The sequence below is a fragment of the Colius striatus genome, chromosome 10, assembly GCF_028858725.1.
Source record: "Colius striatus isolate bColStr4 chromosome 10, bColStr4.1.hap1, whole genome shotgun sequence".
Taxonomy (NCBI): Eukaryota; Metazoa; Chordata; class Aves; order Coliiformes; family Coliidae; genus Colius; species Colius striatus.
This window is the reverse complement of record NC_084768.1, coordinates 32947719-32964644: the sequence shown is the minus strand read 5'-3', so window position 1 is coordinate 32964644 and position 16926 is coordinate 32947719.

Below are 16926 nucleotides of genomic sequence, written 5' to 3'. Positions count from 1 at the left end.
CAACATCCACAACCACTAAATGTGGTGTGTCAGAGAGGAACCGAAACAAAATGGTGTTTCTTTACCACGAATTAGCTCAGAGAGTGATCAGTGACACACTGTTCTGAGTTTCAGTACGAAAACTAGAAAACAGAGTTGACAGAATTCAGCACTGTCAGGATTTGGGTGGCACCTTATCATTTAACAAGTGATCAGTGGCTTCTGCTCCACACCGTGGTGGTGGGGCTCAAGTCTCCTGTGAATTGAATATCAATCTTGGGTTTGAAACAGGCTACCAAGAGAGGCTGGTAATATATCATCCAGGAAAAAACTAAACCAAGGCTTCATTACAGCAGATTTTGAGCAGTTCAACACCCTTGCCCTGGAGATGGAACTGTAGTGCATCCAGAGCAGATTTCCCCCTTTGGGGTCAAGTTTGAAGAAGGCAGGATTAATGGATAAACCAGTTATAACAGCACTATTGCAGGATGTATAGTCTTGAACTATGGTGTCATAAGAAAGAGGGCACAATATGAATGCAAAGTAATGTTGCTTAGTAGAAAAAAGCATATTTATAGTATCCTGTGGCTGAGTAAAGTCCCAGGGAGTTAAATCAGCCTTCTGCTCAGCCCTTCAGCTTCTGAACGCAGGGGCTGAATGTTGGCCAACGTGGAACAGCCTTACCCGTGAGCCAAAAAGGCACAAAGATGCCATTGGACCACCTTTTTGCTGCTGAGCCATAGCTTGTTTTTGGACTGTAGTCTCTCCCTCCTTTGCCACTTGCCAGCAAAACTCAGCGTGTTTGTCAAAAGGCTGATCGTCAAGGAATCTGAGGATCATCAAGGATCATCAAGGAACCTGAGGATCCTTGTCCACCTTATTTATCATTTCTTTGCAAAGACAAAGTCATAAGCCTGCTAATGACTAGGAAAAGAAGGCATTTCTATATGTGGAATGGTACCTTTCTTTACAGTCTCTTTACTCCTCAAGTGAGTAGAACCAAAAGTATTACAATAAACCACAAACTGTTTTTGTGTGTCTCAAAGCCTCTTAGGATACAGTGATATCCCCCCCCTGTGGCAGAGGGCAAGAAAAGCTTCTCACTCTTCTAAGTCTTCAACATAACACACAAAATGGGAAGGACAAAGGCTGTCAAGTCTCTTGGCCTTCTCTGTTTCTTAAGTTTCAGCATGTACTTCTGCAGCATATGGGTACAACTAATTACATTTGCTGAGCAGATGTGCAAAAGATGGATTGATATGCCAGGGCTGGTAAATGTTCACTGAGGAGGAGCCTGGTGTGCCTGTGACACAGCTTGGAAATGAGACACTTATGGAAATGACAAATGTAAACCATTCCATTCTAATACATTACTCCTGAGGTTAAAAGAAGCCCAAGTCCATTGGCAACGAGGGGAAAATTGTGTAACTTGTCTCTGTTTCCAGTTTTAGAACAATTAGTGTTTTCAAAATCTTTGGAAGACAGACACTGGGTTTTTCAGACTTGTTTCCATCCTTCCATTTGCTACTCACTGTTGGAAAGGAAGGTGAAGAAGAAAGGCTTTGGAAGGGAAGGGGAAAAAGGTGAACTCCTCTCACACAACAAACAGATTTAAAAAACATTAGTTTTCCCAATGTTAAAATGAAGAGACGAGTGATGAGACTAGTGAGAATGTGTACACAGGACACCTGAGCAAAACAGCAAGCAAGGAACCACCGATGCTGTCACTTGATGTGGTGTGTCAGAGCAGATCTGACCGCAGATGTGGCTGCTGCCACAGCAGCTTCTGCTGCTCAACGTGCCCACCTGAGGCACGACAGAAGCCTCAGGGATTCTGTCCTTCAAAAAGATACAATCCTATTGCCCTAATTCAATATTAAGCTGGTGAGAAAAGTCACTTTACAATCTATTTGATGTTTAAGATGGTAATTTTTGCAAGTGTTACAGTCCCTCTGTAAACGAGGACACTTGTGATCACGTAACTGCCTTTAGCCAGATCTGGGCATGTCTAACTCTAAGAGGTCTCCTTTTGCTTTCCTTGAACAGAGCCGAAGGAAGTTTGAGAAGTTTGTGTATTCTCTGTAGGGAAAGAACTAAAGAGGAAAAGTTTTTTGCCTCTCCAAGTGATTCCCAGTCACCATCCTTTTTACTTTCTCCCATTAGTCTCGACGTTACTACTCACGAATCTCAAACCTGTGTATTCACCTTCTCTGGCTTTCAGGTGCTTTTCCTTCATAGCTAATTTCTTTCTTCATTTCAGAACCCTTCATTTCCCTCCAACATCATGTAATATTTATCACATTAGTGCTAAAGCTGCATAAATAATTCATCATCTATTTTGCCTCTTTTCCTATTCAGGTATGGCCCATAATGATTTACTTGAAATATTCATTATTTGAAATGTGTTGCTGAATATTTCTTGCAACCAATTCTCGGCCGGTGTGTTCAGGGGTGCAGCAAAAGCCCCAGGAGGTAACAGTGTCATCCAGCTGTACCCTGATGGAAGCTCTTCTACTCATCTGCATCTGTTTGCTGCATCTGCTGTAAACATCCCTGCTTGAAAATAGCTTCCTGCAAATACTTCTCCATCTTCACTTAAATGTGACAGGTTCCTTACCAAGTGAAATGTCGTGTGCAGGATTTCCATGGTCAGCCTTTGGGAAGCCTGAAAGAGATACCGCTGGCTTGTGGTAATGCTGACAGCTGATAATGCTGACACAAGGCCCAGGACTGTGCTGGGGGTTTCCCTTGAGGCAGGGATGCAGGCAGCAGCAAGAGGTCAGCATCGCTCCTGGAGCAGAGGGACGCAAACAAGAGGCTTCACTCACGGGCAGCCACACACAGTATTGAGGCCAGAGTGGCAGCCAGGGTGTGGGTGCTGTGTTCACATGGATGAGGGATGCCACATTTTGGGCAGCGAGAGGCTGGGCTTTCAGAGGTCTAAAACGTGATGGGATCAGCAGGTCCTGTGCCCTGTTCCCCACCTGCAACGAGCTGTTTGCAGTCCCTGGCTGCTCTCATCGGGGGAGCGGCCGTTTCCAAGCCAGCATCCCAGACTACAAATCCTCTGTTAATGAGATCCTCAAGGGAAGGTCCTTGGACAAATCCATCTCTTGTATCTCCAGCTTTCAGCTCATTTATGCACCTTATTATCAAGGGGCAGTACTTTCTTGGCTATTTTGGCTTCTTAGGCGAGAAAATTGGTGCCATAGACAGTGACAACAAGTGTCAGTGGTAGCCTGGTTATTTCTCACCAGGCGTTTGTGTAAGCAGCTATGTAAATATTGTCATACCTCAGACTCTCAGCTCTCAAGACTGGACTGTTTTCAGCTTTGTTGATAAAGCACCTAAACAGCAGTTTCTGCTCTGAAGTTGGGATTTCTACTTGCTGCTAGAATGGAGTTAATATGTAGCTCTGCACATGTATTTCTGGTACATCCTAGGGTTGCAAACCACTCCTGTTGGCAGTAAGAGCAAGTGGCCATCACAAACTCAGGGCCAGGACCCAGAGTGTGTCACCTATAAAACACAGTAAAGCTGCTTGCCAAATCCTGTCAGTTACAAAGTGAGTTCTCAATGACATTCCTCTTGCAGTGAGGAGGTTGCTTTTCACTTCATTGCTAATGATAAGTTCAATCATTTACTGCTTAATATTCCCAATTTAGCACTAACTGAACATTAAGTGATATAATTGCTGCTGAAGCCCCTGACCAAATTGGAAAAGGATAGGAGACAATCTTTCAAGTATCAGGGCTTGCTCTGTGCTTGCACTGTTCCACCTCCTGGTTTCATTAGCGATGCCAAACAGGGAGTGCTGACCCCGAGGGCTGGCTTCTCTCCTCCCAGAACGGGCAGTTCAATCCGTGCAGCTTTGCTGTGCAAGCTGCCAGCTGGACCTGTGCTCTGCAGAGGCTCTGGGAGCATGTCCAGCAGCAGGGAGGAAACATCGAGGGGCAGGCAACACAGATCCCATGGAGCTGTGCTGTGAAGAGGACAGAGAGAAGGTGCTCTGCTTCATGCCAGAGCAAACAAGGGGGACTCACTTGGAAGAGAGTGAGGAAAACAAAGCCAACCTTTCTGAATTTCTGATAAAGCCCTGATACACAGAACTATGTGTAAGGAAGCCCACAAAGCAGACAATTGGTACTGAGAAGCAGTCTGTAAATGACTGGCTAGGGAAGCTGTGACTTTGTGGAATCATGTCACTTCTCCTGTCAGGCTGAGCTGTCACCCACTGCAGCCAGACTCCACGCATGAATGAGTATCCTGTAACTAATTATTACTTATCCTTTTTCTACATGACCCCTGGAGTTGTTTTTTATAAGCTGCAAGAGGTCAGAACCTGATTTGCATTCAGTGTTACTGACAGTAGGAATGATCAGAAGAATTCACTTAACAAATACAGATGATAAAATGAAATGTCACACTTTATTACATACTTTTGTTCCATCTGTCTGAGCAATTTTAAATGCCAGCTTTAAAGCAGTGCCAGCAGGCCATGTCTTTCAGGGGCACTTGCACATGGCTGCACTGGCTTTTGGCATTTCCTTTCTATTAAAAGGATGATTTGGTGACATGGCAAACTCCTGGAATGGGGCAAAAGGACACATGTTGGCAGTGGGACACTCACTCGTGCCTCTGCCAGCTCTGCACCATAACAGCATCTCTGTTACTGGGCACTTTCTTGTGTCACTCACAGCATTTCACTTGTTCACATAAGAAATATCTCTAGCTTTGGACAATTCCACATTATGTTTAAAATACTTAAAGCCTTGCCACCACTGAGGCAAAGCAATGGTGCCAGTGGGTAGGTGGCAGCTTGTGGTGCTTTTTCCATGTTCCTACCAGGCTGCTTCTCTTTTATTCTGGTCCTTGTGGGGATGGCACTTGCCCTGCCTGCCAGGGCTGCCTGACCAGCCAGACATACCAGGCCTACCCTGTCTCCACCAAGGAGAGAAAGAAGTCTACCTCAGCCCCAAAGTCCATCCAAGACAGTGAGTATTCAAGTTTAGCTCAAGCTTGTTGCATTTTTGATGCATTTTCTGCTTCAAAAACACTGTGAAAAAATGAAGAGGAAAAAAGACCCAGAGGAAATAACTCACAGAGAAAGAAAGATTGGGAAATGGAGCACAAAGAGAATAAAAAGTGTAGAGAGTTGCTGATTAAAGAGTGGAGAAGGGAAAAAAGATAGAGTGAATATGATTCCTGTGGGACCTGACCTAGGTGAGACCTGCTTGAGCAGGGGGATGGGACTGGATGGTCTATAAAGGTCCCTTCCAACCCCCACCATTCTTTGACTCTGACATACTACATGCACCATGTCCAAGCCTGGCTTTCTATGCTAGCTCAGTGGCACTCTGGCTCTGATGCACACAACTGGTGCTTTCTTCTCCTTGGTAAAAATCTGACTGGCTGCTAAGGAGGACAATGGTATTACAGAAGCCAACCTGTTACTGTCCCAGCATTAGTTTAAGTAAGGTACAACCTAATGAGCTGCCAGGAGTATCTCTCTTGCTATGTCCCCTCCATGAAGAACTCTCATGCCATGTGTCTCCCCTCGCTGTCCTGTTTGTATTCCCTCTTAGAGCTCAGAACTTGACAAAACATGTGCAAACCCAACGTGTTTAGGACTTGGAGAACAGTCAAACAGTTGCTTCTACAAGCACACACTCATTTTGGATGGAGAGACCTTAAAAGGTGCAAAACTGCAGCCCACAGAGCCTTAGCACATCTCACATCACATATTAGCAGCTACTTGGAAACAGAGGCTGCAAGTTCCTCTGTGACCTTCCCTGGAAATTCCAACAGCATTTCAAAGCTGACATTTGCTTTTGCTTTGTTTTCTGAAAGTGTTATTTCAGCCCATTTTAAGTGCATGTATGGAGAGAGGCAAAAGTGTGAAGGCACAACTGAAGCCATTATATTCCTCTTGGGCCTGAAATTTCCACAGTGAATTAATTACAGTTGGACTTCCACTAACTAGAAGTTAAACTTTCCCGTTTCTGTGAACTAAAAAGCAAGCTGGTAAATTGCCTTGGCTGCCTTTGAGGCCCCTAATGTATCTTTCAGCCTTTCATTTAAAAGCTGGCTGTGCCATGGTCATGGCCAGAGGAGAAGATGCCAAGCATTTATCAAGTTCAGGCTGGTTTTTAAAAGCACATCAGGAAACATGTACACCAGAGTCAAATATGCCACTTTTTAACAACCAGTGAGTAAGGCTTTGCTGAATGAGAAGACACCACATTTAACAAATGCTCCATCATTCCACACTAAATCTTTGAGAAGACATTGGTGTTCTTTTTCCCTAGTTAAGCTTTCATTACTTTATTATGCTTGTTCTCTGCAAATAACACGAGAATGGGGGCCCTTGTTCCTGAAATGCTGTAGGTTATAAGGGGAGGGAACTTGAGTATTGGGATTTGGATGTGAGAACTTTGCTAACTCCAGGCTACTATTAGTTTTGCACCCTGCCAGTGAGCAAAGCATGGATTAGACTGGCAGAAATACTCCCAACGGCGCTCAGACCTTGGAGCAGATTTCGCTCAGACCGATTGTTCCATTAAGCTCCCAATGTGGGTGAGAAGTCACACTAGTAATTTGCATCTTCATAAAAGAATTAGCAGAGCTGCTGCTTTGAAGTTGAATTATCCATGTGCACGTTTAAAGAAGAATATTGAAGATGCATTGTGTTGTTTGCACAGCTGCAGAGAGCTAAATACATGGGATGCTTGCAGGTTCACTACCAAACCTTCCAGGCAGCCAGGGAAACACAGGGCTATTGTGGAGTCTGCAGGACATCTACAACCATGGCCAGGCATTGAAGCACAAGGGGAAGCTCTAAAGAAAGTTTATAACTTCATTTGTGGACATTGAGGATAAACTCAACAGGCCACTTAAGAGTTTGTACTATGAGGTGCCAGCTGCAGCTCCATAATTAAGGCTGAAGTGAGCTTTGAATTTAAATTGGGGTTCAGCCTCACTTTTTGTGTGGACAGTGGTTTCCTTGCTTTTTCCCTCCTGTCTCGGAATGTACAATACTTGCTCTTCGAGTAAATGATGGATATCCTACTAACTAGGGAGTAAATCAAGCAGTTAAAGGTTAAAACTAACCTGTAGGATAGACTGTCATGCAATTAGATTCTATCCAGAACACTCCCAATGGGCCTGTCTCAGCTCTCAGTTGGTGTGGCAGTGCCTGGGCAAGGCTGGAGCTGCAGCTCCCACCTGCTGTGGTCCCACGGGGCTGGTGGCAATGACATCACTTGCAAAAGCATCTGAAAAATACTCTGATATTGGCTCATGCACCCCATCAAGAGAGATTCCACACTGGATGGGGCTTCAGAGAAGCCACACAGACAATTATTCACTATGAAACAGTGTAAGCTGTGACAAAAATGACTATCAGACTGTTCCAGGTAGGCTGCAGCTACTGCTGTCTACTCAAAGTACTTGATGTGTGTACTATTTTCCATCCTCCACCCTTAGATAATTGACAGATTTCATGGACCACTGTACTGTTTGATGCCACTGTGCCACAATCTGGCTGCTGGTCATTTTTGCAGAGAACAGAACACTGCAAAAAGACAGGCATGACACACAATGTTTATCTATGAGAGAGGAAGATACTTTGACAGGACTTTTATATTTATGCTAGTGACTAATCAAAGTTCCAGCTCAGCATCTGAGGATCAGCATTTCTGATTTTCTGGCCGTCTGTCTCTTAATCAGAGCAACACCTTAACACCAAGGGTCCTGCATCCTGTGGCATTTGTTATGGGAATGTCAAATCTGCAAAGCAGACAGATCTGTTTGCAAGGAAACAAAAATGCTACAGCTCTGATGGTACCAAAACTAACCAAGTGCCTTTGAACACTACTTTCCCTATAGCAAGAGGAAGGTTTTCTGAAATGCAGTAAGGAAGGAAATCTCATAGATGAGAATCCAGGGCGTTCTGTACAATTTCATGCACTGATGCATCTTTGCCAAAAGGAACAGAATCCCTTCAGCTTACAGCTGCACGTGTAATTAACCACATGGAAATGATAAGCCACAGGAATTCAATAGTTTGCCCCAAAATGTCATCCTCTTGGGTCTTGTGGCAAACTGTTACACAATGAGCCTAAAACGTTACAGTCAGATCTGGTCAGTTCACACGTGGTGCATTCAGATAGCTGTGTCCTTCCAAATGAAAAACCCCAGTGCAAGAGATAACAATGGATTTATTTCATTGACATACCACTGATCCTCCTACAACTAAGTTTGGGGTTCATCAGTTTTACTGCAGTTTACTACTACACGTTGAGGAATCACTGGAAAAGCATCAGATCCTGATGCAGTCAGAATCCCCAAGTAAAATGCACATCAATATCAAAATTGATCCAGTCTCTTTCCACAGCACACATCTTTTGGAGCAAGTGTAAATGTTATACGACTTCAACTAAAGCCCTGCCAACAATATTAAGATTGTAGCTGATTTCTAGCAACTGCAGACACCTCTAACCCTGTAACCACAGTGTCCACAACATTTATTTGTAGCCATTCACATTCCTGTAATCTATAGAATTGTTGTCTCAATGTTTAGTGCTGCAACAAATAATGTCTTTTCACTACATTTTAATTTATTTCATATCCAATACTGTTCACACTCCTATTGAAAAAGAAGAAGGAAGGTTTTTCTGTAGTTGTTCACACTGACTTGTGTTCTTTTCCTTAGCTGTTTATCATCTACACACTATTTGCTAGCTACACAAACCATCCTTGTCAAACTTGCATCATTATTGCCCTGTTACAATGAGACTTCAGCTTGTATTTTATCACTAACCAAAACCCCACAAACCAAGGATCTGTCCCTAAGAAGGGTTTGCATAATCCAGCCAGGCAGAAAGCAAAAACCATGCCACACTGATTTGCTCACTGCTGATCTGAACAGTTGGAAACACTGATCTTTTGTATTAAGTCATTTGTAGTCCATTCACAGACATAAAATAGCTGAGAGGATTTATTATATATATATATATATACACACTTTGATCTGAAATCCACTTAGTCCAGTATGAAGTGTCTGATGGGTATCAGCACTGTGTTTGTCACCAGAGGTTGGGTGGGAGCAAATATGAAATAACAATTGTACAGGAGTCCTCCTATTTAGGACTAAGATTGCTTCTTCAGACTAATGGTTTGATTCTTTTGTAAATAGCTTGAAAACCTGTGTACAATAACCATGACCATTTCCATCATCTAGACATCTCATTTGTTTTTCTGAATGTCACTAAGCTCTGAGGTTCAGCAGAACCCTGGGCTTTTGATTAATTTAAGAAGTCATCAGTTTTAAGTGTGTCTCAGAAAAAATCCTCTGCACACATGGTAACAGCTCCCAGGGAGATGGAGCTTCTCCTCTCCTCACTTACTTTCCCCACAGCCTCTTTCAGTTGCCACACTGAGCTAGATTCAGGCTTCTTTTGGAAGAAAACATCTGAAGATTCTGTGATTTTGCAAAATTATTACTACTCAATGCATACTATCTGCTTCTCTCAACACTTCTCATCTTCTTTGATAAAGGTACATTCAGTTTTCTCAATGAAATGTTTTGCTTCTGCTTCCTCCACATGAAACTCAAACACTCTAATGAGCTGACCTTTTTTTTTCCCTATAGCCTCATTTGTTGAGCAGGGCACACAGGTTGAAAAATGGGTAACACCACAGTCACAAACAGCACAAGATACTCACAAGTGTCAGCAATAACCATCAACACTAATACTCAGTAATACGTTTGAAACAGATGCAAAAAGTCTGCAAGGTATATGACTAAGGATCATTCCCCTATCTCACTTACTGCACACAAGTTCTTTCTACTCCCAGCCCACCTCAAAAGTGAATTTTGTTTTCTGTCTCCTGAAGGGGAAAAGGAAAAAAAGAATTCTTCAGTTAGCAGCAAATTGGTACCAGAGAGAATTTATTGACACCGAGTCAATCAAAACCTCCACGTGCTGTGTGGATCCTCACCCACCAGACTGGCTCAGGGAGCTGATGTGTGGAGGAAAAGTATATAGTTTAATTGAGTATTATTATCTATAGACTACCAGGGAGGCCCTGAGGTATTCTGAAACAACTTGTGAAAGGAAAAAACATCTGCAGTAAAGAGCACAAAGACCATCAGTCTTTGCTTATTTTACTTAGAAGTATTTTAAATCTTGGTTTTATTTCCAAGAGATCTCAGCCTGCAAAGGTACCACACACCAGTGTAACAGCTGCAGGTTATATTAAGACAACTGAATTGCAAGGACACTGTGGAGCACTGCACTGAACCACCAAGGAGTGCTGCAGAACCCCTCTATTATTTTAACTGTGTACACACTACCAAAGACAATAAAAATATCAGGTATTATTGATACTGTGTCACAGCACAGTGGATAGGCTGCACAGAGCCCAGAAAAGGAACACCTGAATAGTTCTGTGGTTGAAATATTGGAATGAAGTTTAGAGAGTTTGTAACCTGGAAAAAAAGAGACACACAAAAAAAAGGAGATACACATACAGGATCCAGCCCTGATCTCAGAACTGTCATCGTATCAGTTGCATTACAGAAGATGCTCAGCTCGTGCATGATGGATTTTTTTATTGTTTAATCATTGTAGGTTTCTCTAAATTAAACACAATGTTCTACTGTTTGGACAAAGTAGCATAAATTACCACAAATGCATTAGAAAGTATTTTTCATGAAAGCCTTCTAGGCTCTCGGAATGAGTGGTGGCCAGGGCTGCAAAACTTCATTTTTAAATGACCTCTTTAACATCAGAGAAACATTGTCATGCCCAAATGCAAGCACACAGATTTTTCACTAACATGGGAGTCTTATTCTGCAACAGAATGATTGAAATGCCATAATATGCCATAAATGCAGTCTAATACATTTTCCTATTAGAAGACTGCTTGCAGGGACAAAGATAAATCCATCACAGTAGACCCATCGGTGCTTTCACAGTTAATGCCTCACAGCACTTTCATTTCTAATTCATTTCTCTCCATGGTCTGTAACTTGATAATTTTGCCCTGGACCAAAGCATAGTTCTCAAGAACCAATGGCAGGCACCTCATTTACCCAAATCACACTGAAGTATTTTAGAAAGAGTGGAAACCACCTTGCACAGCTGAATCCTGACGGCACGTGAGGAGCACTCGGGACACACGGGAAACTGACAGCCTGGTCAAAATCCAGCTTGTGCTCCAGAGCAGGCTAAAGATTATCTTTGCAGCAGCATTATGAGAGTTACCAGCCTGGCCAGGAAAATCACCATCTCTGCATGGAGGAGCCATTGCTTTATTTGACCACAAAGAACTTTAGGCATTGGGAAAACAGGAATGATTATCCACACTGCAGTGTCTGAGCAGCTGAAGCACAAAGGGTTCTCTCTGTCCTCAGAGGGGCCATCCGTCCTCCACTAACTCCTCTTTGATGCCTCCTCACAAGCTGTGGGATGAGTCAGAGGCTTTCACTTCTCAGTGACTTGCTCAGGCTTCCAAAGATAACTTAGGTTAAAAACCCTAAACCTCCAGTCCACACACCAAACAACAATTCAGCTCCCTCAACTTTTTCTTCTCTCTTCGCTCCGCCTTGCAAAAGACGTTAACCTAAAGTGGAAGCTTCCAGTCAACATCAGAGCACTGGCAAACGAAGCTTTGTGCTGTTTTCCTTCTGGTTTATTCAAAGCCAAGCAGGGGCAGAACGTTACTAAATGCCACGTGCTAAGTGCATGATGGCTGTATGCTGCAGCTTGGCTTCCCAGCCTGAACTTTGCATTGCTCTTTCCTGCTGCCTTGTGAGCGTGGGAAATCTCTTCACACACAGTAGAGGCAAAATGAAGATTTCTTTGCTTCAGAAGCACTATTCCAGTGTGAGGCTCAATAGATTTAAAATAGACAGAAGCCATGATTTCAAGAAAGGGCTCCTTGGAATCCATGAATCTGCTACTTAATATTCTCACATGAATAGCACAGACAGTGCTTTTCAAAGGCACCCAAAAGTTAATCCTCTGAACTCCCACTGGAAGCTAAAGCATTTGAAATTTGATTTCTACATACTCTTATCCCTCAGCTATGGTATATAAGCACCTTTTCTTGGCCCAAATAAATTACCTCCTGCAGAGACTATTTGGTGGCCTGAGAGGAGGTGGCCAGGCAGCACCACACTCCATGGTGGACAGCACACGTCCATGCTCAGGGCACACAAAAGGCAGGTGAACTCACAGTCTGTCTTTTCCACCACACCTTGCTGGAATGGAGGTATAATCTCTGCTTTTATGCTTTTCATTCCTGGGAGTCTTTCCAGGCTAATCTGTTGTCCATGGAGTGTCTGGGCTGCTCCTGCCCCTGCTAAGTCAGCCAAGAGGCACTCATCGCTTTCAGTCCATGATGCTGTGTCCAATGAGCTCATCAAGAGCCTCAGACAAATCCAAAATCTCAAGTTGAGCTCCTCAGCACCTCCAGAAGCCCTTTGCTGTGCCTGTCCCACAGCAATGTATGTCCACAGCTCAGCATCCTATGCAGTCGTATTTTTCTGCATGGCTTTTCACGCACGGCTCCCCACTGCTGCTGCATTAAGCCCAAACCCAAGCGTTCAGCCTGACATTGGACTGGTTCATCCAGACATGGGCACATTCATGTAGACGTGGGCAGTTAATTACCTTGAAAAGATACTCACATTTGAAAGTTAGAATGAATTTGAAAGTTTCAGCCCAAGGACATAAAGAAGCCAAATTGCTAGCAATGGTCTGGAAAAAGCCCAAGCGAGCTGCAGCTCTACTAAGCTAGCTCCACTAGCCTCTGCTCAGGCCTCATCACAAGTTGACTGTAATGAGAAAGAGATCCATCTAGTATAAAAATAACTGTTAAAGAAGAACTGATTTAGAGGTAACATAACTTCTAACAGGCATTTAGAGAACTTCTCTGAGTTTAGTAAATAAGGAGGAATAGCTCCATCCAAAATACAAATTAGAATGTGACTTTTCTAGGAAGAGAGACTTCCAGAGCAGAGGCTACTGATGCTTATATTCTGTGCTTTCCAGACAATGTGCTGCTTAAACCACACCTTCCATATTCCCAACTCTGTGCCCCTGTCTCTTCTACTGTGCTTTCACACTTTACAAACGTGTTTGATTCACCATCCCTCAGTTAATTCTATTTTCTGTAGTAAGACAAGTACCAAAGTGTGAGAAATTTTAACCCTCAATTGTTACCACAGACTTCAACTCAATGCTGAAAGGCTACAGAATATGCAAGCACAAAAGCCAGTAAACAACTCCCTGCCTTTCAAAATGGGTTTATGACTCTCCCTGCCCACAGATGGAACTTCCCATGTAACATTTCTCCTCATGATTCTCCTTCATGGTTCATCAACGTGCTTCCAAGCAGGATAAACCCAGGACAGATCTCATGCTCAGGAAGCAGCCAGGACACAGTTCATGCAGCTATCACTCTGTGAAAGTTATCTCCAGACCTTAGTGACATCATCCCCTAAGCTACTGAGCCCAGACCAGTGTCCAGCACTGCATCCTTGGGTACTGAGTGCCTGGTCCCCAGCCAGCATCTTCAGCCACTACCATTTGTGCCCAGTGACTACCCTGAGTTGGCTGTTTGAGCAGTGCACAGCAGCACTACATCAAACTGAAGAACAGGGAGTGAAAACTATCAGTGTGTTGGTGGCACTGAGGAAGTTAAGGCAGGCAGAACATACTTGGAGGCTGGCCAGCATACGGAATGTACTCCAGATCTGCACATCAGAATAGCTGAGATCTTGGACTCTGACTCAGACCGAACTCCATTTAGAAAAGGAAATAAGACATAGCTACAGACTTGCATCTGTACCCAAGGTGGCCTTTACAATGCAGTTTTTAAAGAACAGGGAAAGAGAAAGATGGGTTTAGATCTCATTTCTGCTGTTGTCCTGCTGCTTTGACACCAGCTGAGACACGAAGGCCAGGAGAACAGAGGAGTGGCAGCAAGAGCAGCTGCTTTGCTAATGAAGAGAGCAAGTTTCCTGAGGAATGGATTCCCCAGGGCAAAGAACAGGTTTTAATTAGAGTCAGGAAAGCCCAGACAAGGGACCAGGCCCTTTTCAATTAAAACTAACCAAATTGGCTGTTTTGGCTGAAAAACTACTCAGACTGCAAGGTGTTCTGTTCCTTGGGTTACTCACATTGGTTGGCACCCAGCAAGCCAAAGTCACCTGCTGTTTTTGTACATCTGTAGAAGCATCTTATGAACATGCATGCATTTGAAGGTTTTGTCCATTGTTTTAGGGTCGTGTCAGGTGAAAGAAATAAGAAAGAGAGAAAATAAAACAACTACTATATGGTATTTTTGTTATGAGAAAATATGGCTTTAAGTGTTTCCTCTATATGTAGTCTTGGTCCCAGCAGCACCTGGTAACTCACCAGAAAGGAGAAATGCCTTAGTTTTTTAAGTTTCAAGAAAATTCAATCCATCTCCAGTAACTTTTACTGTCTGGCACTAATTACCAAAGGTTTACTTCTCTGCCAACTCAAGCTAATGTCTTCCATCAGCAGGATCTCACTCTTCCACTCCCCAAGCTTTAGTTCACTAGACTAACTTGGAGGTGAGCTACTAAAGGATGAACCACACAACTACTGCAGAGAAAAGAAATATTAAAACTCAGCTCCTTGCCTGAACTTTCCTTTCTCTGGACCCTTCCAATTCATTCAGAAATATCTGTGGGCTGGGCAGGTGTAGCAGGGAGCAGCCCACTATACTAGGAGGGTAAAAAAGGTCTCATCATGATTTTGCTTGTAGGTACCACAACGACATTTGCTGTAATAGGTGATGAGTGTCGATCCTCCTCCAGCACCTTCTCATTGCTACAGAACCCTGTAAGGCAGAGCACCTTATCTGATAATGGAGCTCCATTGCTCTAAATGCTGAGCTAACACACAGCTGTAGAACTACTTTCCTCACATCTCCTCAGCCTCTGCCTGACAAATCCTTTTCCTAGACCTCTCCAGAAATAAATGAGCATCAAGAAACATCAGCACTCTGATACCTACAGCCAAACTGCATCTAAATTGCCTCTTTGTTTGTCTAGTAGCCTCTCAACTGTTGTAATTAGAAACTGCAATGATGTTACCAACAGTGGCAGTTTCTGCTGTTGTAAATGCAGTGATTTGGTTACAAACTCTCTGTAGGATCACAGGCGTACATCAAGGGAATCAGTGAATGATGCATTTAGTAGCCATCACCTCCAGCCCCTAAGCAGCTTTTTATCTCACTGCTATCAGAAGCCCTAGCTGCACACCCACACTCAGCAGAATGGCTCTTGATTGTGCACAGTGACCATGAAGAGCTTCATTCAGGGAACAGCAGGGCAGAAAACAAATCTCTGCTACATAGTCACTAAATATAGCCAATTTGTACTTTCCTACACTGATCCCAGGCTGCAGCTTCCTGCACAGGATGGCACAGGAAGGCTTAGGCACACGAAAAAGGCAGAAATCTATTTGCTTTTCTTTATGCTTATATATTTTCTTTGACAAAATATTTGGAAAGCTCCCTTTTTGGTGGAGATTGGTTGTGTGACTTTCATCTGATATGCTTAGCTACTGCAGTAAGCACCTTCTCCCCGTTGGAACCTTACCATCTAAACAGCTCTTAAAATCTTCAGCTCAATTTCTCTCTCTTTTTTGTGTTTCCATGCCTTCTCCCTTTCACAGCAATCTCAATTTTAAGTCAGTAGCAGTACAGTTCAGCAGCATAAAAGATGTTTGTGTATCTTGGCCTGTTCTTTCATGTTCACATGAAAGATGCTGGAACATCTCAGTGCTACATCAACTGATCCAGGTGTGCAGACACTGTGCTCTGCATCGGGTTCCCAGTTGTTTTCTAGACAGATAACAGTGTCTAGAGAAGATCAGGGATGACATTTAAAGGTCCCATTTGGGATGAAGGCTCCATTTGATGAGATGCCTTGCAGAGCTAGATACAGACAATTCACAGTGCAAAGAATAGATATCAATCATGTCATATGTGTAGCCAGACATGTAATAAGAAAGCAAATACAGTCCTAAACAGTGCTACTTCTGCTGTGTATGGATCTTTGTTAAAATAGAACCAAAGGGACTAACAGTACTGGCAGAGTCACCAGAGGAAGGCAGTAAGAGAGGGAAGAGAGTGAATATTACGTTGCTCCCTTGACAAAAACATGGTCAGTTGTATCTGAAGGATGGATGTGAAAGCAGATGAGGTGCCTGGTGTACGTTTGCACAAAGGAGTAGACAATGGAAAAGTAAAAAGTGCCAGGAGTCTGTGCATTTCTGGCATTACTTAATCTGCTTTGCCCCTGCTGATACAGAGACAGGGGTATGCAGGTAAACCAGCAAAACACAGCTGCTGTTGTGACAATAGCACTGAACATGAGAGCAGAGCGACAAAAGAGCCACACCTGCCTGTGACAGCCTCCTGAAAGCCTCACATTTCTCTTTGCCTTTCCCTCTGCACTGCAACCAGCACCCATGTCCAGTAATGCACAAACTGGCAGAACGTCACAGCTCCTCCACCGCCACAGCTAGACGGGAGCCTGGGTGCTGAGAAGTGCAAGGCAGAGCTCCCTATTTGCCTATGATACACTCTAAAACAAATGTTAAACTGCAAAACATCAAACAATGAGGAGGATGACATGCTTAAGCACTGATGAAGTGTAAAACTCAGCAGAGAGGACTGATGCCGAAGGGAAATGGAATTTTTTTAAGCTAGATTAATGTATGCTGCAAAGCTCTTGATGCCATCTGGTAATAACAGCAATAAAAGTTCAATATGGAACTGAGAATAAATTCAGAAAGTAATCAAGAATAAGAAACTGGCATATTGGAAAAAAAATGGCAACTGTTACAGAGAATGAAAGGAAATCACATCTCAGTCATCCTCAAGGAATAAACAATGATT